Below are 21,668 nucleotides of genomic sequence, written 5' to 3'. Positions count from 1 at the left end.
GATATCTGGCAAGGGAGGACAACATTAAATTATGGAGAAAAAGTGTCTTTCCAGTAAATAGTGCTTGGCAACCAGCTGTTCACATGCAGAAGAATGAAAAGGTACCCTAACTCATATCACATACAAAAATTAACTCAAAATACATAAGGGCATACATGTAATATGTAAAACATGGGGATAAATGTTCACGACCTTGCATTTAGCTATGGTTTCTCAGATCTGAAACCAACGTACAAGCAACAAGAGAAAGAATAAATTAATTTCCTCCAAATTAAAATATTTTCTGCATCAAAAGATACCAACCAAGAGGTAAAAAGTCAGTCATAGAATAGAAGAAAATATCTGCACGTTGTACATCTGACAAGAGCCTGTTATCCAGAATACACCATGAACTTGTACAGTGCAAGACAACATCCCAATTTTTTAAATGGATGAGAGACTCCAAGACATACAAATGCTCAACAAGCACATGGAAAGGTGTCACACAGAATTCCCTGTGCACACATGTGTATTTCTATAATCAGGAAAACTGAAAATCACATGTTGCCAAGGATGCAGAGGAATTGGAGCCCCCTAACCTTTGCTTGCAGAAATGTAAAACGTGCAGTCTGCGTACAACAGCTTGGGGTTTCCTCATAAAGATAAAATACAATTACCTAATTGTTGTTATACACCCAGTCCTGGATAATATCCCAAAGAAATGACAATGATGTTCAAACAGAAACTGGCCCACAAGTTCTTGGCAGCATTGTTCACCACAGGAAAAAGTCAGGAACAACTCAAATGCCCATCAAGGGATGAATGGATGGATAAAACCGGGTGGATCCATAAACTTTATTTTTCTACCATATAAAGAAACAAAGGAAAATGGTCCACAGCCTTCTTGAAAACACTGTGGGGAGGGAGGAGGGGCGTCCCCATAAACTTGAATATACTGTTAATGTATGAGCAGCAATTCCATTTCAGGGCATCTGCCCAAACCACATGAAAGCAGGGACTTGGATGTTTGGACACCCATGTTCACAACTGCATGACTCACAACAGTTAAAAGGTGGAGAAGACCCACGTGTCCACAGACAAATGAATGAACAAAGTGTGGTCTCCACATAGTGGAGTGAACAAGGGAGTCCTGGCACCTGTTGCATGGATGGACCCTAAAGCCATTTTGCTCAGTGAAATGCACCAGTCACAGAAGGACGAATACTATGTGATCCCACTTATGTGAGATCTGGTGGAACCCAACTGAGCTAAAGTCTCTGGAACAGTTCCAGAAAAAGGAAATGGGATCAGAATGGAAAGACATTTGCACACAGCTGGGGTAGGTGGAAACAGCTGTGTGGGGTCTGTGCACTGGATTATAATGTGGAGACCCTAATACTTCCCTCTTTTAGGGTCAGGATGGTGGCTCCCTATTTGGGGTACAGGCCAAGAACATTTTGTGTGAAGTGGTGGGTGTGGTAAAGTGGGACCATGGGGCATTTAGTGTAAAGAGTGTTTGTACTGACACTGCAAGTTTTCTGTGTGCTTGAAATTGCTGGAAAGTAAATTACTTTGCACAACAACCATGTCAGTACTGCACCAGAAAAGCAGAGCAGACATCACACCCGGTCTCAGAGGCCAAGCCCTCCCCATTCAGTTCACCCGAAGTGGAGCGCTACTCAGCCTGTGGGAGTCACTACAAGGCACGTGGTAAAATTCCCTTGCAGACACTGGGGTTGGTTGTTGAGACAACCTTGAGTGGAACAGTGGGATTTTTTAATTCCAATATCCACACCACTCCACCAAAAACCTGTTACAGCTAAAAATAAACTCAATGATCTTACCGGATACTAAATCAATATACAGAAGTTGTTTGCTTCTGTTCACCAATAACCAACCATCAGAAAGAGAGATGAAGAAAACAATGCCCTTTACAACTACATCATAAAGAATAAAGTACCTAAGGACAAGCCTAACCAATGAGGCGGGAGGCTTGAGGCCTGAACACTGTGGACACTGCAGACCTGGATGGGAGGAGTTAGGCCATTACAGGTCCCGTCCACCCACAGCAACCTGCAGACTCCGTGGGACCCCACACAGAAATTCCACCACACTTCACACAGAAGCAAACACTCAACAAGCTGAATGGAACTGGACAGGACCCCATCCCCACAGCCGTCCTGAGAAAGCAGAGCCCGGGCATCATGCCCTGACCTCCCACTACACTGTGGACCTGTAGCAACCGAGACCCCATGTGGCACCCAAGCAGAAGCAGGTGTGGAAACAGGACACCAGGCGCCCTTCATCCCCCAACCTGCTCGGCATGAAGAACCAGCTCAACGAGGCCCCCAGCGCAGCCCATGGGTGGGGGCCGCCCTCAGGGAGCCGGGCTGGGTCAGTGCCATGCTGTGCCTGGGGGGCCTCCCAGGCAGATCCCACCTCGGGGACCCTTCCCAGGAAACTGCCCCATGTGCTGGGCACACAGCAAGGGCTGCAGCCCAGGTAAGCAGGCTGCTTAAGCAGCCAAGTCCCCACCGACCCCATTACCATCTCAGAGCCTTGTTAGGAGGGACAGAAACAGGAATCAAGATGGTTTAAGCAATAAGGGCACCTGCTGACTCATATATGAGGAAAGCTGGAGGCAAGAGGGCTTGAGGGGCAGCTGATTCAGAATCATCAACACCAGGTCCTGTCTGTCTCACAGCTCTGCCATCCTGTGTCAGAAGTCATTAGTCACTTGCCAGTAATACTTCTTAGTTAGAAAAGGACACGTCTGCTGTCTCAACATGTAACAGTTGCTGGAAGCATCACCCAGAGCCCAGAGTTGGTGTAATGTTCCCAGCTGTGCCTTCCTCTTGACCACAGAAATGCTTCCTGCCTCCAGGGGTCAGATGTGTTTGTTCATCCGATGTCCCTTCCTGGGAGAGTGGTGAGGGAGGCAACTCTAAAATCTGTATTATAAACATAACATCTCCACCATCTCCATAATCACAGCCAGGACACGGGATTCATTGCTGGCATTGAACATTTATTGTCCAGAACAGCTGCATAAGCTAAGAAAGCATTTAGGAACTGTTGCCGAGGAATGAAGCAGCTCCCATCCTTGACGAAGTACCCGAGCACTGCAGGCTGGGGTAACACACACTGACCTAGCTTGGGAGCCGCAGCTGCCATCCTGGAGGGCGTATGGGGTCCAGGCCCGGGCAAAGCCATTCTAGTCCTTGCAAACCCAGGAACTGCAGCTGTGACTGCCACCCACAGCACGCCATGCCTTCTGTAAGAGTTTATTTTGTCCCTACAGCATCTCCACCAGTGCTGCCTCTGTCCAGTTTTACAGTTAGATAAAGGAGGCCCAGAGAGGTGCCCCACATTCCAGGTCGCTGAGCTGGAGAGCCACAGCCCTGATTCATGACCACCCAGGCCTCCTGTCCCCTGGGGCATGTTCTCCAGAGGCCGTGTCCTGCCATCACCATGAACAAGTCCAGCCCGGCTTATCAGAAGCTGCACCTGCAGTCACATCCAGCACCCTTTTGCAGAGCCTCGCTCAGAAATAAATTTTAAAATGAGTGATGCATGATGAGCTTAGCTAAGACACCCAGTAAACGTGACTCCCTGGACGGCATGTCATCTCTGAGTCATGGCAATAGATCCCAACCTCTGCAGTGGAGAGGTGTGGGTGGGAGGGAGGGATGGAGAAAAAGGAAAGAGGAAAAGAAAGAAAAGGTGATTTGGAGACAAGAATGCAGCCCCCACGAGAAGCCAGCAGGCAGTGTCTACAACTGCAGTCCAGCGGTCCCACAGCAGTTTATTCCACAGCCCCCTAGACACCAAGGACACTTTACAGCCCATTTAATGTCCTCATTTACTAAGGCAGTGCTGTTAAATATGTTAAAATAAATGTCTGCTAATGAAGTACAGGTTCAGGGAAGCTAGTAAATCTTCCATTGCCACCAATGCATGTCTTCAAATGAACAAACACCCATATAAAGATTTAGGACATTATCAGCCCCAGAAGCCATCCCCACATCTCCTCTGTGTCCTTGAAAGTGGCCATTAACCAGATTTCTGACACCAAGATTGCTTTTGCCATTTTTGAAAATGCCATCTTAGAATCACACAGAGGAAGCCTTCTGTCTCAGGTTCAGTTCCCTCATCCAGTCTTTCACAGGGAGAGTCATCCCTGTTGTTGATGAAGTCATTCTGGTCTCTTTTATTATGTGAAGGAGTCCATTTACTGAGCACAATACTATTCACTTGCCCCTCACTGTTCATGGATGGTGACTCTTGATTTGGGACCACAAGGGGCTGCTGTGAAGAGCCTTGTGTGCCTCCTGCACCTAAGTACATGCTTCCTGAAACATGTGTCTGTGTGTCTGTATGCACATTTACATTGATACGGACATTTACTTTACACTTACCAGCAATAGGCTATGCATAGTCTTTCTAGGAACTGCCACCATTGTCCAGAGTGTTTGCACCCTGCAGGAGCCTGCCAGCCGTGCAGGGGACTGACAATTGCTCTGTATCCTTGTCACCACTTATCATTAGCTTTTTAAAATTTAGACATGCAATTGGATTAATAATAATAGAGAATGGTGTTCTTAATTTGCATTTCCTTATGGCTGATGAGGTTATCTGAACTTTTTTTGAAGTGTTGTTTCATGTATTTGTTCATTTTTTCTGTTCTGCTATCTCCCTTCAAATTGATTTTTAAGAGTCATAGAGGGGAGTTTCTTGTCAAATACCTAGTATTACAAATTTTATCTCTACCTCTGAGGTTATCTAGGCTTTATCTCTAGACTTTACACTCTCTTGGTGAGCCTTTGATCAACAAAAGTTCTTAATTTTAATGAAGTCCATTTGTCATCTGTGCTTTTGGTCAGTGCCTCCTGAGGCCTATTTAAGAAATCTTTGCCATATTCCCCTTTGTTACCATCTAGATATTTTATCATTTAACTTTTTATGTGGAGGTCTATGATACACCTATAGCTTATTGTGTGTGGTATGAGGCAGGGGTCAAAGCCCATTTAGTTTTGGTTTCAATTCCCAGATATCTCAGTTTTTAACCATGAATAGGTGTTGAATTTTATGATTTTTCTATATATATTCAGATGAGTAGATGGTTTTTATCATTTGTTCATTTAGTGTGAAAAACTGCACAAATACATTTTCTAATATTGAATCTACTTTTCTTTCATTCCTTAAGTTTGCCTTACTTGGTTGTGTTGTATTATCCTTTTATGATATAGCTGGGTTTAATTTGCTAATATTTTGTTGAGGAATTTGTACCTACATTTGTGAATTTGATCTTTTATATTCTTTTTTATAAAATTAGGGTCTCATATGACAGTTACACTCACCCATTGGTGAATAAGAAAGTGTTCTCTGTCTTCTAGTCTGGAATAGTTCAAGTCAGATAAGGTAGTATTTCTCCTTAAAGTTTGTAGAATTCACCAAGGAAGCCATCTGGGCTGAGAATTGGGGAAGGTTTAATTTCTACATTCAAGTTTTTTAAACTAGACACATCATGATTGAGATTCTCTATTTCTTAAGTTAATTATAAGTTTTTTTCTCAGGGAATCTGTCCTTTTAATATACATTTTCTATATTCTTTTATTATACATTGAATGTATGTAAGAGCTGTACTAATATCTCCTTTTTCCTTCCTGGTGTTGGTAATTTGTGTTTTCCTTTTTTTTATCTTGATTTTAAGCTCTTATCAATTTTATCACTGTTTTCCAGGCACAGCGTTTTGACTTTGTTCATTCCTTTCTTGTGTGTTTGTTGAGTTACTAACATAGCCTCCTATTTTTATATTTCTTTAATTCTGCTTTCTCTGGGTTTACCGTAGGGCTCTTCTTCTAGCTTCTGAAGACAGATGCTCACACACTGACAGTGCTGTTTGTTGACAGTACATCATCTGTGTCTGCAAACCCCCCCTCAGTCCTGCTGTAGTTCTTCCTTCCAAGTTTTAAGATGTGTGTGTTTCCCATTATCATTTAGTTCTAATTTTTCTCAACTTTTCTTGTGGTTATTTTAAATTTCATAGGCTGTAGGAATCTACAGCTTAATTTTCAATCAGTTACTAATTTTTTATTCAGCTTTTAATAAGGATTTCTGGCTTAATTCATGGTGATCAGTATACTGCATGAATTTGGTCCTCTGAAATTTTGTGGAGGCTTGCATATGATCCAGAATGTGGCCCATTTTGGTAAAAGTTTCTTTTACACTTGAAAAAAAATGTGAATTCTGCAGTTAGTGGTTTGTATACCATTTACATCAAGTTTGTAATCACAGTATTTAAATATTCCAAAACCATTACTGATTGTTCTAACTGCTTGTTCTATCAGTTACTGTTTTAAAATCTCCAGCTATTATTGTGGACTTGTTTCTCTCTTTTTATTTAACTTATACTACTTGCTTTATGTATTTTAAGGTCATGTTATTAGGGGCATACTAATTTAATATTTTATCCTTTTAAATCATCCATACTTAGTAGTGCCCCTTGCCTTAAAAATCTACTTTAGCTGATATTAATATAGTTATGTTAGCTTTCTTTCACTTGATATTTGCAAGACATATTGTTTTCTATGCTTTTATTTTGAATTTTCCTGTTTTTTATTTAATTTGTGTGTCTTCTAAGCTCCATGGGATTCCCTTTTTATTACCACCCTACTTTTATTTTTACATGCAGTATCTTTACACCCATATTTAGACTACTTACTAACAACCTGCAGTTCTGACCTGCCTGCATCTCTTTGCTCTCTGCTGCCTAAACTGCTCTTTGCTGCTTTTGTACTCATTCTGTTTCTTTTTCATTTATCAAATATTTCTATTATGCAAGTTTTCCCTTTTTAGAGCATTATCATACCTTCTATTATTCCTCTAGTTGTCACCCCAAATTTACATGTACCTCTGCCTCATAGGAGGTGGCCTCCAGTTATCATTTCACCACTTTCCAGTGATTTAAGGACTTTACATACAACTCCATTTACTCCATGCTTTAGGTGCTATTGTTATGTGTTTTAATTCTGTATGTATTTTAAATACTATAAGACACAACTGTTGTTTTAAAGTCAGTATTTATTTAGGGCACCCACGTACCTGTCTTTCTCGGTGGTCCTTGGCCCCCTGGGTCTCCACATTTCCATCCCGGTTCACCCTCCTGCTGCCTGAGGACCGCCCTGTAGTGTTTCTTTCAGCACCATCCCACTGGTAATGACTTCTCATTGTCCTTGATTATCTGAAATCATCTTAATTTTGCCTTCATTTATAGGGTAGTTTTGAGAGTGTTGAACTCTTTATTGACAGTTATTTTCTTCCATCACATTAAAGATGTACATCATTATTTCTTTTGAAAACTCAGCTGCCAGTCTCACCGTTGTTCCATTGAAGGAACGTGTCTCTTTTCTCAGGTGCCTCGAGGCGTGTTTTCTCTGTCTGTGGCTCTCACAGCTGCTCCATAGTGGGACTCACTGTGGCTTTCTTGCGTTTCTCCTCTGGGGATTGATGGGGCTTCTTTAATCTATTACCATATTTTAAGTTTCAAAAAATTCTTGTCAAATAGTTATTAAAGTACTGCTTGTACTTTATTCTCTTCTCTCCTTCTGAAACTCTGTTTTCACATATGATCAATTTTTTCACCACCTGCTATATATTTCCTACTGATTCTCTCCATTTTCCAATATTTTGTTTCTCCCTATTCTAGACATATTCTTCTGGACTATTTTCAATTCATGATACTCTCATTTACTTATCTAATGTTAGACCCTGTTTTTAAATTCCTAAATTGGGACTTTTTTTTAAGTTTTGAAATTTCCACTTGGTTTTTGTAATCAGTTCCATCTGTTAATAAAAGCCTCTATCTCTTCATCAATTTACCTGAGTATATTAATCAGTGTATACTTAATACACTCTGTGTATTAAAATGCCAGGTTCTGGACGTCTTTCTAAAATTGTCTCTTTTATTTATTTTTTCTTTTTAACTTGGCAGTTGATCATTTGGTCCTGTTTCTGGCATACCCAGTTATTTCTATTGAAATTACAAATAGTTAAATTACAGAGGCTTAGATATCCCACTGCAGAGAGGTTTTCTATCAAGATAGGCAGAGCACCAGTCAGGATCGAGTTGATCTGAGGCTGTATTTCAGGCTTTATGAAGACGGGCTTCTCTCTGGTTCATCACTGTTTCTGGGTCACAGCTCTTTAGGGTTTCCAGAGAAAGCCTGGGAGTCCCTCTACCCAACAGACCTTGAATTCTGTACATGAAGTTGCCAAAATTTCTTCCAAGCATGTCATTTTCTTAGCCCCTGGGTTTCACTTCATTTCACCCAGCACGTGAACTTGGGACCCAAACGAGTGTGAGACCTTAGGTAATCACCTGCTGAGCCCTGGACTCTGTTTTCCTTTTTTCCACACCTGCAGCCCCTCACCGGTTACCCTGAAAGCCCCTTACTCTGCTGTCATTCCTTGCAGTGACACTGTGACAAGCTCGGGGCTTTTGCTCCCTAGATGGTCCCTAAGCCCTGAGACAGACAGCCTGGAGACAGCGAGGGGGCAGGCGTGGACGCATTTCCCTTCCCTGGGTCCCAGTCCTTCCGGTCTCCGCCGCTTGGCTACTGTCCAAATCCCTGCCCACTTTGAGTGGAAGGCGGTCAGTAAGCTGCTCCTTCAGACCCACAGAGGAAGCCCACTTTAGGGTGTAATTTCTAATGTTCTTCCAAATGTTTAAACTTCACTTAAACCTAGAGAGCTGATGTTTAATTACCCTGTAAATGCATTTGTGTAGGACAGCTGGTTTTCCTAATGACTTTTCAATTAAAAGTCAAATTGAATATTCAATGTCTTCTCCGAAGCAGAGGTTAAGTGTTATAAGAGCACTATAAACAAAACGTTCTGAGCATTTTTAGATATGGAAGGTATCACAGACACTTAAGTCCAGTAACAGGGCATTTGACGTGAGCCTTGCTGGAAACAGTGCTGTTTATACTTTCATTCCCAGGTCCTGTTCAAGGACTCTGACCTGAGGAGCTCGTCGGGAATTACGGTAAAGATTCATGTACAAAAATATTTATCATAATACAAAACAGAAAACATCCTCGATACACCCTAGGGAGTAGTCACATAATTATTAGCTTCCATTAAAAAAGAAGGAAGCCTTAGGGTCTAAGTGCCCCCGCGTCAATGGGTGACAGCCCACCTCCCCACCAGGAGGCTGCGCTGCACCCGCAACCACACCCACCTGAACCGGTTCCTCTCCTTCATCCTGAGAGCCGTCTCGGCGCTGCAAGGATGACGCTCTGTGCTCCAGCTCCCGCACGCGGCACTGCCCCGACCGACAGTCCTCCTGGGTAAGGCCGCCCCTCTGGGCAGAGCCCTCTTGCTGCGGGGGTGTGGCCTGTGGGCAGTGCGGCCGCCAACCTCCCTGCCCAGCGACCCGCCCCTCCTCTAATCCCCACTTCCCGTGATGAAGCCCTGGAGCTGGTGCACGGGCTCCAAGAGGTCGCGCTCAGGCCTGAGAAACGGGCCTGGCCGTAGGGCGGGGGCCCAGAGCAGGCCCAGCTCGGAGGTGAGACAAGGGGGTGACACCGGCAGGCGGCTGGCTGGGCCCCCCTTCCCTACTGCCAGGGCTTGTCAGCAGTGGTTCTGGGCTGGAAAACCCTGACACAGAGGGACGAGCACAGAGCCATCGTTCTGTCCCCAGATCTCCCCGATTCTGTGTGGGAGATGCTCCCATCAGTCCCCTGCACCCTCTGGGAGCCCAGCTGCACGTCTGTGGGCGAGCGTGGGCTCGGCCCTCAGGCACAAGGGCACCCGCGTCAGTCACCGGCTCCCACAGAGGCAGTGGGGTGACACCGCAGCCCCGTGGTCCTCTGGCCGCCGGGCCCAGGGAGCATGCGAGATGGTCGTCAGCACCAAGCCCACTGCAGCGCGGTGCTTATCAAGCAAGCCCCTCGTGCGCGGGCTCCTCTCCGCTGCGCGACGCCGGTGTCCTCGGGACGCTGGCAGGCATTCGGGCTCTGGTGCCTCGTCCCTGACGTGGTCGCACCTCCTGACGTCGGCTCCTCTCACCCGCAAGGAGCCAGGACACTGGCCTGCCTTGTGTTCCGGCCGGATGGCTTTGCCACACGGTTGCTCTGCACTGGACAGATGCGGACTGATTTGGTTTTAAGACAGTGAACCCCTTTCCACACCACAGAACATCAGCTGTGCCATCAGGCTGCAGGTGAACACGTCTGGGGGATAATCGGCTCACAGCCTACGGGCACTCTTGTCACGCCCAGGAGCCCACAAATCCCACCCCAGGAAGTCGGGGAGTCTCCGTGTATGACAAGGGCTGGTCTCCCCTGAGGAACCGCCAGCGTTTCCCTGGATGGCCTCAAAGCTCTGAGGAGCCCGCCACCTCCACTGCCCGTCATGGAGCCACAAACACCAGGCCTCTGAGGAGCTGCGTCTCAACCCTCTCCTGCCATGTGGACAGTCCTGACTGGCTCCTCGCCAAGGGATGGGGGAAGGACGGCACCTGGGGGGGCAAGCCAAGGGTGACCCACCCTGCTGGCACCCCACCAGCCCTCTGCCACCCCGGTGGATGGGACCACCCCCACCATGGCTGGAGCCCCTTCCTGTACTGGGCTTTGCCTGTGGACCCTGTCGATGGTGCCCAGCTGCCTCCAAGAGAGCAATTCACCCATTTGGTTAATGAGGATGTGGGGCTGAGGGAAGCCCAGCCACCTGTGGCGTGTCACTGCTGACTGGGCTCAGGCTGTGCTCTGGCCGACTGCAGGCCCACGGCCCAGCTGAGATGCCTGCGGGGCCACTCACGCTGTCCCAGCATCTCTGAGAACCGCTGTCTGGGACGGAGTGGGCAGGGGTGCCTCCCCTCGCCATCCCCAAAGCATGGAGCAGAGGGGAGGGCACCAGATGCCACCGAGATTCCTGTGCCAGGAGAGGAAGGGAGGGAGGGGGCAGCAGGAAAACAGGGCAAAACATGAGGCGGGGAGAGTGGGGCCCGGGGAGGAGAAGGGCTCTTCCCTGTCATCGTCCCTTCATGGGTGCAGAGCCCTGAGTGAGTCCATCAGCCGGGACACTCGGGCCCCACGTGGGGATGGGAAGAAGAAGCCTTTCTTTCATCTATGCTTTTTGGACACTTCTGTTCCCAGCTGGGTTCAGCCAAACACATTCCCCCAAGCAGAGCACCTGGGGCGGGTCCCCCAGTGAGGCACGGCCATCCTTCCTCAGGGTGTGCATATGGGTCGAGGCATGAAAAAGCCTGTTCTTCTTCAGAAGCCCCCAGCCCCCACCACCTCCACCTGCATGGCCTGTGCCATGGCTGCCTCTGAGCCTGGGGTGGTCTGGGAGCACCCAGCTGCCAGAGGGTATGCATGGAGCACACAGGTCATTCTCACTGAGACCAGAGCGCACAGCATGTGGGGACACTCTGAGCCCCAGCCCAGGCTTCCAAGACCATCCCTGATGGCCCGAGTCCCCAGCTCTGAGCTGGCCACACCCCTGGCCTGGGAAGAGCATGTGCATCACAGGGCCAGGCTGGAGGCTGGGTGAGGGTCCTGGGCCCACCGAGCTGACACATTGACCACAGCCCAAAGGACAGGGGTGTTAGGAGGAAGGGAAGTGAGCAAAGGGGCACAGTGGGTGAGGTGCCCACTGCATGCGCCCTTCAGACTCAGTTCCTGTGTTTGCATCCATGCCTGGAAGGACAACCTGCCTGAGGTTTGTGTGGTGCTGCGGGAGCCCTACATCCTCAAGTGCAGAACAGCTGTGAACGGGACCCAGGAAACCACCTTGCAGGCATCACCACAGACACGCAACTCTGCCCGAGGCTGAGTGCAAGCGGGGGCTCCGGGTGTCAGACACACCCCCGCGCCAAGGCCCACTTTCTGTGCTGGCCCCATTGCTGTCTGAATGGTATTTCACACATTCAAAAAAATATCCTGTTTTGCTTGCTCATAATCAGCAACTACAGATGTCACCAGGCTCCCAGGGACCAGAGAACCGCCTTACATTTCCGTAGGGCCTGGAGCGGACACACACGTCCAGGTGTGACAGCAAACCTTACCTGCAGCAGCCCAGGAGACACGCGGCTTTTCCTGCTCCTTACGTGGACTTGGGCCTCTTGTATCACAAAGGGAGCTGGAGTTGCCATTTCCCAGGGTCTCCAGCCCTGCACACACTTGGGCTTGATCCTCTGCTCTGGTCTGTCTGGTTTTTATCCAACTGCCCTGGAAAACCACACTCCAGAGAACATGAACAACCGTACGGGAAGTTGACCTGTGGTGGCAGCCCTAGCCAAGGTGGGCTCCTCCCCTCCACCCTAGTGGGTGCATGCGTGTGGGGCTTGCAGACCAGGGCCGGGCAGGTCAGGACTGCTGCTCTCACCACTGACCTGGGCAGGCTCTGCCCCCACGTCTTTGGGATGCCATCGAGAACCCTGAGGGGTGTGGTTTGTAGCCCCTGAGGATGAGGCTAGCTGGGAGCGCCATGCCCTGGCCCCTGCAGTTCTCAAGTGTGGTGATGTTGAATGAGAAAATGGACCAGTTGCAGACACAGTATTTGCAGTTTTCCCAAGAAAACGGAATCATCTTAAAGACCATTTTTCTGCATCCTCTTCCTCATTCAACAGGACGTCGTGGAAATCCTCCAAGCCCAGGGGGTGTCAGTGTTTCCTTTGACTGGCACTGCAGCCCAGCATGTGGCTGTGACATCCAACCAAGCAGGCACAGCCTCAGTGTCGTTGTTCCTGTCGGCACACACATCTTCACATGCGGCACCTCGTCTCTGTCAGATGGAGCTCTGCAGGAAAGCAGTGCAGTGAACACTCACACTTAGAACTGGGTCTCTTTCCTAAAGGCCAGAGAGCTGGCAGCTCTACCCGCCACTCACAGCTGCAGCCTGTGCTGGTCCGGCAGGGCGTGCCTCCCCATCCATACCTAGCCCAACTGCATGCCTGCCCCACTGACAGGCTATGGAGCGATTTTCCCATGTCTGTAGCTGTTATCACGTGAATTTCTGTGTCCATGAGGCCCTGGCGGTAGGACTCAGGGTCCCAGCCCCAGTAAGCAGTGCCCCTTCCCTCTGCTGCTCCTCAGAGGCCTGCGGCGGGAGGCGGGCAGGCTGGAGGGCTGAGGACTGTCAGCCAAAGTCCTTGCAGCCCAACAGGGTCCCTTTAAGCACCCCACAAGTATGTATGTAAGTGGATATAAACATACATCCACATGCCATATAAAAATATCTGCATCTGCCCCGTGTGGGTGCCCATGCACGTGTGAGCATATCCACGCCATGTGTGTCTGCATTATGTAAGCATATCCATCCCACATGTGTCCATGCCCACATGTACACGTCAGTGTATCCACATAAATGTGAAAATGTATCCACATATATGGATATATAGAAGCACAGCCACACAGTAATTTTAGGGGGAGGCTGCAGAGACAGAGAACAGAAATTAAAGTCCTTTTTTTCAGGACTCCTAAGTAAATTTAATGATTAAAAGCAGCAATTTAGTGTTTGCATGTGAAGTTTGAACATCTGGTTCATTTATTACGTGAAGGCCTGAGAGACTGTAGTTAAATATATATGCTTTATATTCTGTGCAATTTTCTCCCCAGAGAAAACCCTTCCACAACTCCTGGGGAAATAATTGCCGGTTTCTCTTGCTTTTCCCTTTATTTCTTCATCGCTTTTAAGAGTGGATCTTGGGATGAACAGAGGGAGGAGGGTTGAGTGGAGGATGGGGAGCGGGGAGGGAGGCGGGGAGCCCTGAGCACAGCTCTGGGGGCTGTGTGAGGTGCCAGCACCTGCGGGGGCTGTGCACACCCGCTCCCCGCTTTCTCTCCTCTCCTCACAGCAGCGTGGGTGTGGTGCTGGGGGGCAGCTCGGCCTGCCATGTGCTGTGCTCAGGGCTGTGCCCGTGCTGGTGTGTGACCCTGCAGGTTGGCTGCAGGCTGAGTCTGGTGCTCTTCCATAACTGTGTCATGTCTAACTTCTGGCTGCTGGCCGAGGGCTGCACCTGCATGCCCTCCTGGTGGCCATGCTCCCGCCACCGCTTCACAGCTTACCTCCTGATCGGATGGGGCAAGCTGCCCAGCGCCCTCCCACCCCAGACCTGACCCCTCCCTGCTGACCTGGGGGGTACTTTTCAGCTTGGAGAACCCCTGCTCCCGCTGTAGGGAGCACTCAGGCTACACTGGGGCGAGCTTTTCTAGGAGGCTCCAACAACCAACACATTACCATTTCTGGGACCCAGAAAGCTGGTTTAAAACTGCACTGAGCTCACATTCCTGGAGTGTGCCCAAAGGGGGGACAGGCGGGAAGAAGGCTGCAGGGAAGACAGAGCAGGAAGCCCTTCCACTGTTAGGGACGGGGTGCCCCGTCGCACGGGCACAGCCGCTCTGCACTTGAATGAGTGCTCGTGACGCACAGTGGGCACTCAGAGTTCAGACACACTCGTCTTCACACCTTAATGAGGCCCAGGTGTGAGCTGGCATCTGTTTATGAGGTGGTTCTGCTTAATGTCATCAACAGAGAGCCCTGGTCCCTGACGGCCCCGGCGGATGAAACGCACAGCTGCATCGTCCCTGCCGGTCTGCCCCCGGTGACCAGCCGGGGCTGCGGATGCCCGGGTGTCTTTCTGCAGCTGTCCCCACCATCTGCACGGGGGCGTGGGCAGCCACCAGGCTCTCCTTAGAGGACACGGGGTGAGTGTCACGCCCATACCACTGCCTTTGGAGTGGGCGGAGCCGCGTGGTTCCTCCTGCCCAGTCGACGTCTGCAGGCGTGGCCAGGTCAGCAGCAAATGAGCGGCTCCGAGTGCCGTGGGGAGGACTGTCCCTGGGTCGTAGTGTTTGGAGAGAAGGGATCCGGCAAGCCTTGCTGCAGAGCGGGAAGTGGGATAAACCAGGCAGATCTCATCACGGGAATCCGGGTCTTAGGTGAGGGGAGCAGTATTCACACAGGAAGCTGGACAAAACACACGCAGTGTTTGCTGAGCCAAAGGTGAGGGGGAAGGGTGGAAGGCGGGCTGAAAAGGCAGGAGGGCAGCTCTCGGAATGGTTCTCCACCTCTGCCTGGGTCCTATGTGCAGGACGCAGTGCAGACAGGGTGCAGAGCAGGTGGCGGCCCCACCCAGGCACCAAGCGTGCCCACCGTGAGTACTGTGGGAGGGGCTGTCGGCACTGGAAGTCACCCAGTACCAGTACCCATCCACCCGGAATGGGGACTTGGGTAATCACGGTGTGCTCATGCGGTGTGCTTCTGTGTGCGGCCGTTGGGGCCGACTGCGGTGGTTCTTCCAGCCTTAGTATGGCTCACACTGGCAGGCTCAGAGGTCGGCTGGAAGGGTTGGGGTTGGGGTTGGGGTCGGGGTTAGGGTCAGGGTCAGGGTTCGGGTCGGGGTAGGGGTTGTGGTTAGGTTCCCAAGGGCTTCACATCCTATTGGCAACACCAGCTCCAGCTGGGGTCGAGAGTGTGTCTCTTTCCTGGTTGGGAGGGGCTGCTGTCCCCCACTGCTGGATTTGACAACAGAAGGAATGTTGGGGACCCTCTAGCCCTTTAGGCAGCTAAAGACGATGCCTCCCGGACAGACGTTTCTAGCTGTGCTGGCCTCTTCTGCTGCACAGACATCTTAAATGTCACTCTGTACATACATTCAGACCTCAGAAAGTGAGGAAACTGGGGTTCAGGAGAAACGTCCCTGGATTTGCTGTCTGCCGCAGCAAGTGGGAGTCGTGCCGGCTCCCCGGGTGTAGCTGACGTGTGCTTTGGTGTCCCCGCTCCCCGAGCCATCACGGCGAGAATACAGTGAATCCATCTCGACGGGGGCGGTTGTGCCAAGACCTGTAAATGCAGAGCAGTTATGCTCTTACCGTGGAAGAAGTGGCACCAGGAGCCTGGAAACGCACCCAAGGGAGGTGACCAAGGGAGGCAGAGGGCAGCACCTTGCAGGGGGTGAGTCCACAGTCCACACACCATGTGGTTTACAGATGGAGTAGGTGGTAATGGGGTTTTCCTTCTCTCTTTTCAATAGTTGCTGGGATACCAATGACCACAGCATTCCCTGGTGGGTTATACGAACACCAATTTTAATTTCTATTATAGTAAGTAGTTTCTACATGGAAACATGAGTTATCTGGTGGGTAGCACTTGGCAGGGCGAGCCTGTCACCCTGTATTCAATTTAAACAGCCCCATTCTTGGAGAAGACCGAGGGAGCAGCCAAGCTCCTCCCAAGGGCTGAGGGCTCAGCCCACCTCCTGGAGCAGGAGGTGCGCGTTCCCTGGCAGGAAGGGCTCCCCAGGGCAGGCACCCTCAGGCTGGCCAAGCATGGGAGGTGGACTGGACTCCTTGCCCCTTTCCCATCTCCAAACTACCTCATACGTGTTGCCACCTGGGCCACAGACAGTGGTACAGACACTGCCAACTCCAACCAGGGGCAGACCTGTGGGGGGGTGGGGGGCACCGAGCCCTGTGCCTAGCGAGAAGCAGCCGCCCAGACAGGGCTGAGCCGCAGGCCTCCCAGTCAACCCCCCTCCCAGGCTGGGGGGCTCCACATGACATGCTGTTTCTTTTTGTGCAGGTCAACTTTGTCCTTTTTGTATTATACAAGTTTTACTGCAAAAGTTGACATCCCCAGATGTCGGTGGCAATGACCAGTCACAGTATAAGTGAGTATGTGCTTAGATCCAGGGCTGAGAGGCCCTCACCACAGGCCTGGGGCCAGGGTGGCATACCCAGCAAGCGGCCCAGGCCCCTCTGTAGTCAAAGGCACGTGCTTGTGGCTAATTCCTGGGACTGCACATGGCTGAGGCTGGTGTCTTGCCCAAGGGAGGGAGTAGCCGCAGCCCCTTCCCTTTGTGTTGGCATGGACATCCTCCGGGAGCCACTGTTGATACTTTAGCCTGTTCTGTAATCTGACTTTTCTCTTTGGCCCCACATTGGTAGTATTTTATGTTTAATCCTTTCTTCCCCTTCAGACCACGGGGTTCATGCTCACACCTAATGCCAGGCCTTGTCCTTAGTGATAATTCAATTTGTGTTTGTTAATGATCATGTGAAGATGGTCTTCATCATCTCCACTTAGTGGGAGTGGGAGTCACCCACAATCACCCAGCCAATTAATGAGGAGCTGAGAGATTCTCTGAAGGAATTAAAGATTCTAAAAATTTCTATCAAGAATTTATAAAGAAAAAATAAAGCCCAGGTATCTAGTATAAAATCAACACTATTTAAGTATGGAGTGGTTGGTCCAGCTACTGGGAGCCTGGGGACAGATGACCAGGTCCAGACCCCAGCCACCCACCTGCCCGTCCATGGGCCCCACCCCACCAGCTCCTGCCTCACCCTCCTGTAGACCTCGGGGCCTGGGGAGGCAAGTAGGCAGCATCCCTGGTAGTCTGGAGCCCTATGCCAGCTGGAGGCCTGCAGGGGGAGACGCCCCTCTGGGCCGAAGTCTCCTCAGTGGGAAGGTGGGAACCACAGTCACCATCTCCACGTTCAGGAGGACTGTCAGTGTCCGGATGGCATGTGGTGCCCAGCCCCGCCGCTGTAAGAGCCTGGCAGGCAGTCACCCGACTGTGCCCTGGCATATATAAATACCCCTTTGTATCAGAGGGGGCTGCACAGAGCCCGCAACCTAGAGAAGGTCCCACGTCAGGCCGGGAGGGCAGAGCAGTTCTGGCTGCAGCATCTGAGCAGTGTTTTTAGCTCCGGTGAGAGGCCGGGCTGATCCCTGGAAACCACCTCAGGTTGGCAGCCCTTTTCATTCTCCATGAGTCTTGCTTAGCTTCCGTGCTCACCTTTCTCTTGTTTTGGGGGACTTCCTGTTAAGTAGGTCTAGAGATGAATGCTTGTATTTTGGAAACAAAATTAAATGGGGACAATAGAATATTTTTCCAGAATAACAAAAAAGGCAGAGCGCGTCTGGCATCCCTCTGGTCATATGTTGGTGTCTCTCCCATGTAACTGTCATATCACGAATGGTAGTAACCACTCTGCCTGGACAGGTCCCCAGAGGTCAGTCTTGCTGGGACCCTTTTCTGGAAATTAGCATGATGGCAAATGTTGGATGTATTAATGATGAGAATTTGGGCAGCTTGTCCCTCTAGCATACAGCCAAAGGCACAGATGCCCACAGGGCCTCAGCGTCTGCTCACCAGGCCGGCCTGAGCCGAGAGGCAGGTAAGCATGGCCTGGGCCCACAAGGGCATCCGGCGGCAGTGCAGAGTCCCTGGCAGTGCAGAGTCCTTGCTGACTGAGAATCCAGGGTGCTCACAGCTGCTGCAGAATTGGAGGCTCGGGGTCTGTGCAGGCACAGGATGTTCCACTGGTTGCCAACACCACAGGTGTTTGTTGTTAGGGAAACTGGGGGAAATGAACACATTTCTGGAACTTACATCCAGGCTCTGAGGGCTTGGTTTCACGCCAGTACCTCAAAAATACATAAGAAATCCATGACTTTATTCTAACTGTTGGGGGTCAACTAACAAGAGCAGGGGGATGAAGTGGAGCCCCCCCCCCACTCAGGAAGAGGCAGCTGGGCAGTTGACAAGCCTGCTGCAGTCACTGGGGGTCCACATGCACATGTCACCTGGGGACTGAGGCCCTGCACTCCCAGTGAGTCCCCAGGTGGCTCCAGGGGTCCAGGTCCATGGCCACAGGGGCCTTGCAGGGGTCACACTTGGTCACACTCTGTAATCACCCAGAAGATGTGACACTGGCATGGGGCCCACCTACCAAGACCCACCTGGATAGCAGTGGGGGGACAGGCTGGACCGAGCAGCCAGGTGATTCTAGCCCACAGCAGTGAGGGCAGCTGCCTTACAGTGGTGGTTCCCGACGTGGGGCTCCAAGACTGCCGCTGCAGCACCTCTGGGAAGCTGGCAGATACAGGGGGTCTCAGGCCAGGTGCCAGGCCTACAGGACCAGCCTCTGCTTTTCAAGGTGGCCTGCATGGGTTCCAGTGCAGCTGAAGCTTGAGAAGCACCGACTTGGAGAACTGAGACATAGAACAGGGAAAGAAGTGTTTGGAGAGTGGAATTCAGTTCATCTACTTTATTTTCAACATAAAACGCAATGCCATTCACTATGTAAGAATTCGTTCACCATGTAAGAACTTGTTCGTTATGCTTCAGAAGATTGGAGACTGACGAGAATTAGGCTTGAGATGGATTAATGATTGTACATTGAGCATTGACCCCCCTATACTGAATTTTATTGTTGTTAACAACCATTTGATCAATAAATATGAGAGATGCCCTCTCAAAAAAAAAGAACGCAATGCCAGAAAAATCTGTGTTCTGATTAGGGAGGATAATGACTCACACAGAGAAATTGTGCAGGTCCAGGTCCCCCAGTTCCACAGAACCCATGGGCTCAGGAGTGCAGCTCACCAGCCCAACCCGGGAACTGCCTCTGCAGGGACCTTCCCTCCCTCCCTCCCACGTGGGTGCCGCACCCCCCTGCATCTTTGCTTGTGATCTGAAAGTAACACCTGCCTCTGTCCCTAAATGCCAGTGGACGGTCCCGACTGCAAAACCAGGGACACACAGGGGGTCAAACCCTCTGAGGCTCATCTTCACTAGCAGCCCCATCGAGATTCCTTGTGAGAGATTATTCACTTTAAGAGGCAAACAGATTCTTACCCACCTTTGCCCATTCTGCCCTGGGGCCGGGGTGTGTGATACTTAAACTTAGGAGAAAAGAGACTGGAGGTGAGGCCCTGGGCCAGTGTGTGGGTTTGCCCGGTCTCCTGCGGGCCAGCCTGCAGCCCTGCCTGACTGGGTCCCCTTTTTCGGGGCAGGAGGCTGACCAAGTCCACGCTGCTGCTCATCCCGCTGTTTGGAGTCCACTACGTGGTGTTTGCAGTGTTTCCCATTGGCATCTCCTCCACATACCAGATCCTGCTTGAATTGTGCATGGGATCGTTTCAACTGCACGTGGAGGGGCTGCCCCTGCCCGAGGGCTGAGTGGCCGCTGACGCCCCTTCCTGCCCACAGGGTGCTCTACTGCTTCCTCAACAGCGAAGTAAGTTGTCAGCGCCTCGGGACCCGTGTGTGAGGGATCCCCCAGCCTGGAGGAGCCTAGGCCTCCGCCGTGGCCCCATGGCTCACCCGAAAGCTTCATCCCATGCCCTCATGCGCCGGCACCAGTGGAGAAATGGCACAGTCTCTCTCCACCCCAAGCCAGGGCTCCATTGGAGGTCCCCCACCCCGCAGCTCCGGGGCCAGACCTGCAACCTGCAGAAGGACACCCACACCCTGCTGGAGACTCCACTGGGATTGTGGGGCTGCTCCCTGCCCTCCTCTGGGGGTGGTCTCCCCACCCATTGACTGTCCCTCAGGCACCTCTGCACTCACAGGTTCCTCTCCCCTTCCTCAGGACCAGCGCTTCCCCAGTCTGCCTTCCTGCCACGCCACCCCACATGGGGAGAATCACAGCACTCCCCCCAACCCTACCACCTGGCCACCAGGCATCTTCCATACCCAGGCCCTCCCCAGCCGGAGGGGTCAGCCTGGGGGTGTGCGACCCGGCTCTGCACAGCGACCCGCGCTCACTCCTGGGGGCTGTCCGCTCCCTGCCCGCTGTCTCCCCATCTCTCTGCTCTTCCCCAGAGCCTGGGCCTAAACCCAGCCGGCTCTGGCTGCTCTGCCTCTCTGTCCTCGGGGTCTGTGCAATGCTCCACCTGCCTCTCCTTTCCAAACGTCCCTCAAACACACTTGGCAGCGAACCATGATCCAGGTACTTCCAATCCCGCTGCCGAGGTGCTTCTGAAAACCTACGTTAACCCTGGGCCCAGGCACTCCCGAAACCAGCCACTCAAGGCCTGGGTCCTCCAGCCCAACCCGCCCAGCCGGCAAAGGGAGGGCGGCTCGCTCACGGGTGACTGCTGGCAGGGCCCCTGAGCAGTGTGCCCCGGCTCACACGCCTGCTGACCCCCAGGTGCAGGGAGAGCTGAGAAGAAAATGGCAAGGCCTGTGCCAGCGCCAGCCCTCCAGCCAGGACCACAGGCTGCGCGGCTCATCCATCCTCCTGGAGGACCGGCTCAGAGAGCGCCCTGCCGTGCAGCCAGGGCTCCCTCGCCCCATCCTCCCTGCAGAAGGAGACCTCGGTCATCTAGCCCGCAGGCAGAGGCCGGCAGTCCCCGCGATGGGTCTGTGCTTCTGGGCTCACCCCACCCGTGGGACTGGGGGTGCGTGGCAGCCAACACAGACCCAAGTCTGATCGTTGTCACTCCCACATTCCAGCAATTTTGTTCAGAACATTGTTTGGCCGCACAGACAGACCCATTTTCAAAGACAGCAGAGGACCACATGGCCCCTGAAATGAGATGCAGGGGGCCGGAAGGGGGCCCAGCCGCTGCAGAAGGAAGACAAGGGACTCTCTAATCTCAGCACCTGCTCTGGGCAAGGAGCCCAGGCCTGAGCTGGGTGGTGGCCAGTGACCTCCCTCTGCGCAAGCCTACCTCTGCCTCCTGCCTGGGCAGTCCTCTGGTCTGCAGGACAGGTGCACAGAGACTGGCTCATGACTTCCCATGAAATTACTCCTGCAAGCCCATTAACCCAGCCCGCCTGGGCACCTCTGCCCCTCTGTCCCCATGCCCCGGGTGGGTCCAGCTCAAACCACAGGTTCTCCACTCCCTGCCTCACCGCCAGGAGAGCCGCCCAGCCCAGGGAAAGT

At 51.5% G+C, this 21,668-nt stretch overlaps 1 pseudogene; it reads left to right on the top strand.

Moving 5' to 3' along the window:
- The first annotated feature begins 2,302 nt into the window (after positions 1 to 2,302).
- Positions 2,303 to 21,108, top strand: LOC140847379 (vasoactive intestinal polypeptide receptor 2-like; annotated as a pseudogene).
- The last annotated feature ends 560 nt before the right edge of the window (positions 21,109 to 21,668 follow it).

The sequence above is a fragment of the Manis javanica genome, chromosome X (genome assembly GCF_040802235.1).
Source record: "Manis javanica isolate MJ-LG chromosome X, MJ_LKY, whole genome shotgun sequence".
Taxonomy (NCBI): Eukaryota; Metazoa; Chordata; class Mammalia; order Pholidota; family Manidae; genus Manis; species Manis javanica.
The sequence above is the reverse complement of the archived record's forward strand: the minus strand, read 5'-3'. Positions and strand labels throughout refer to the sequence as shown.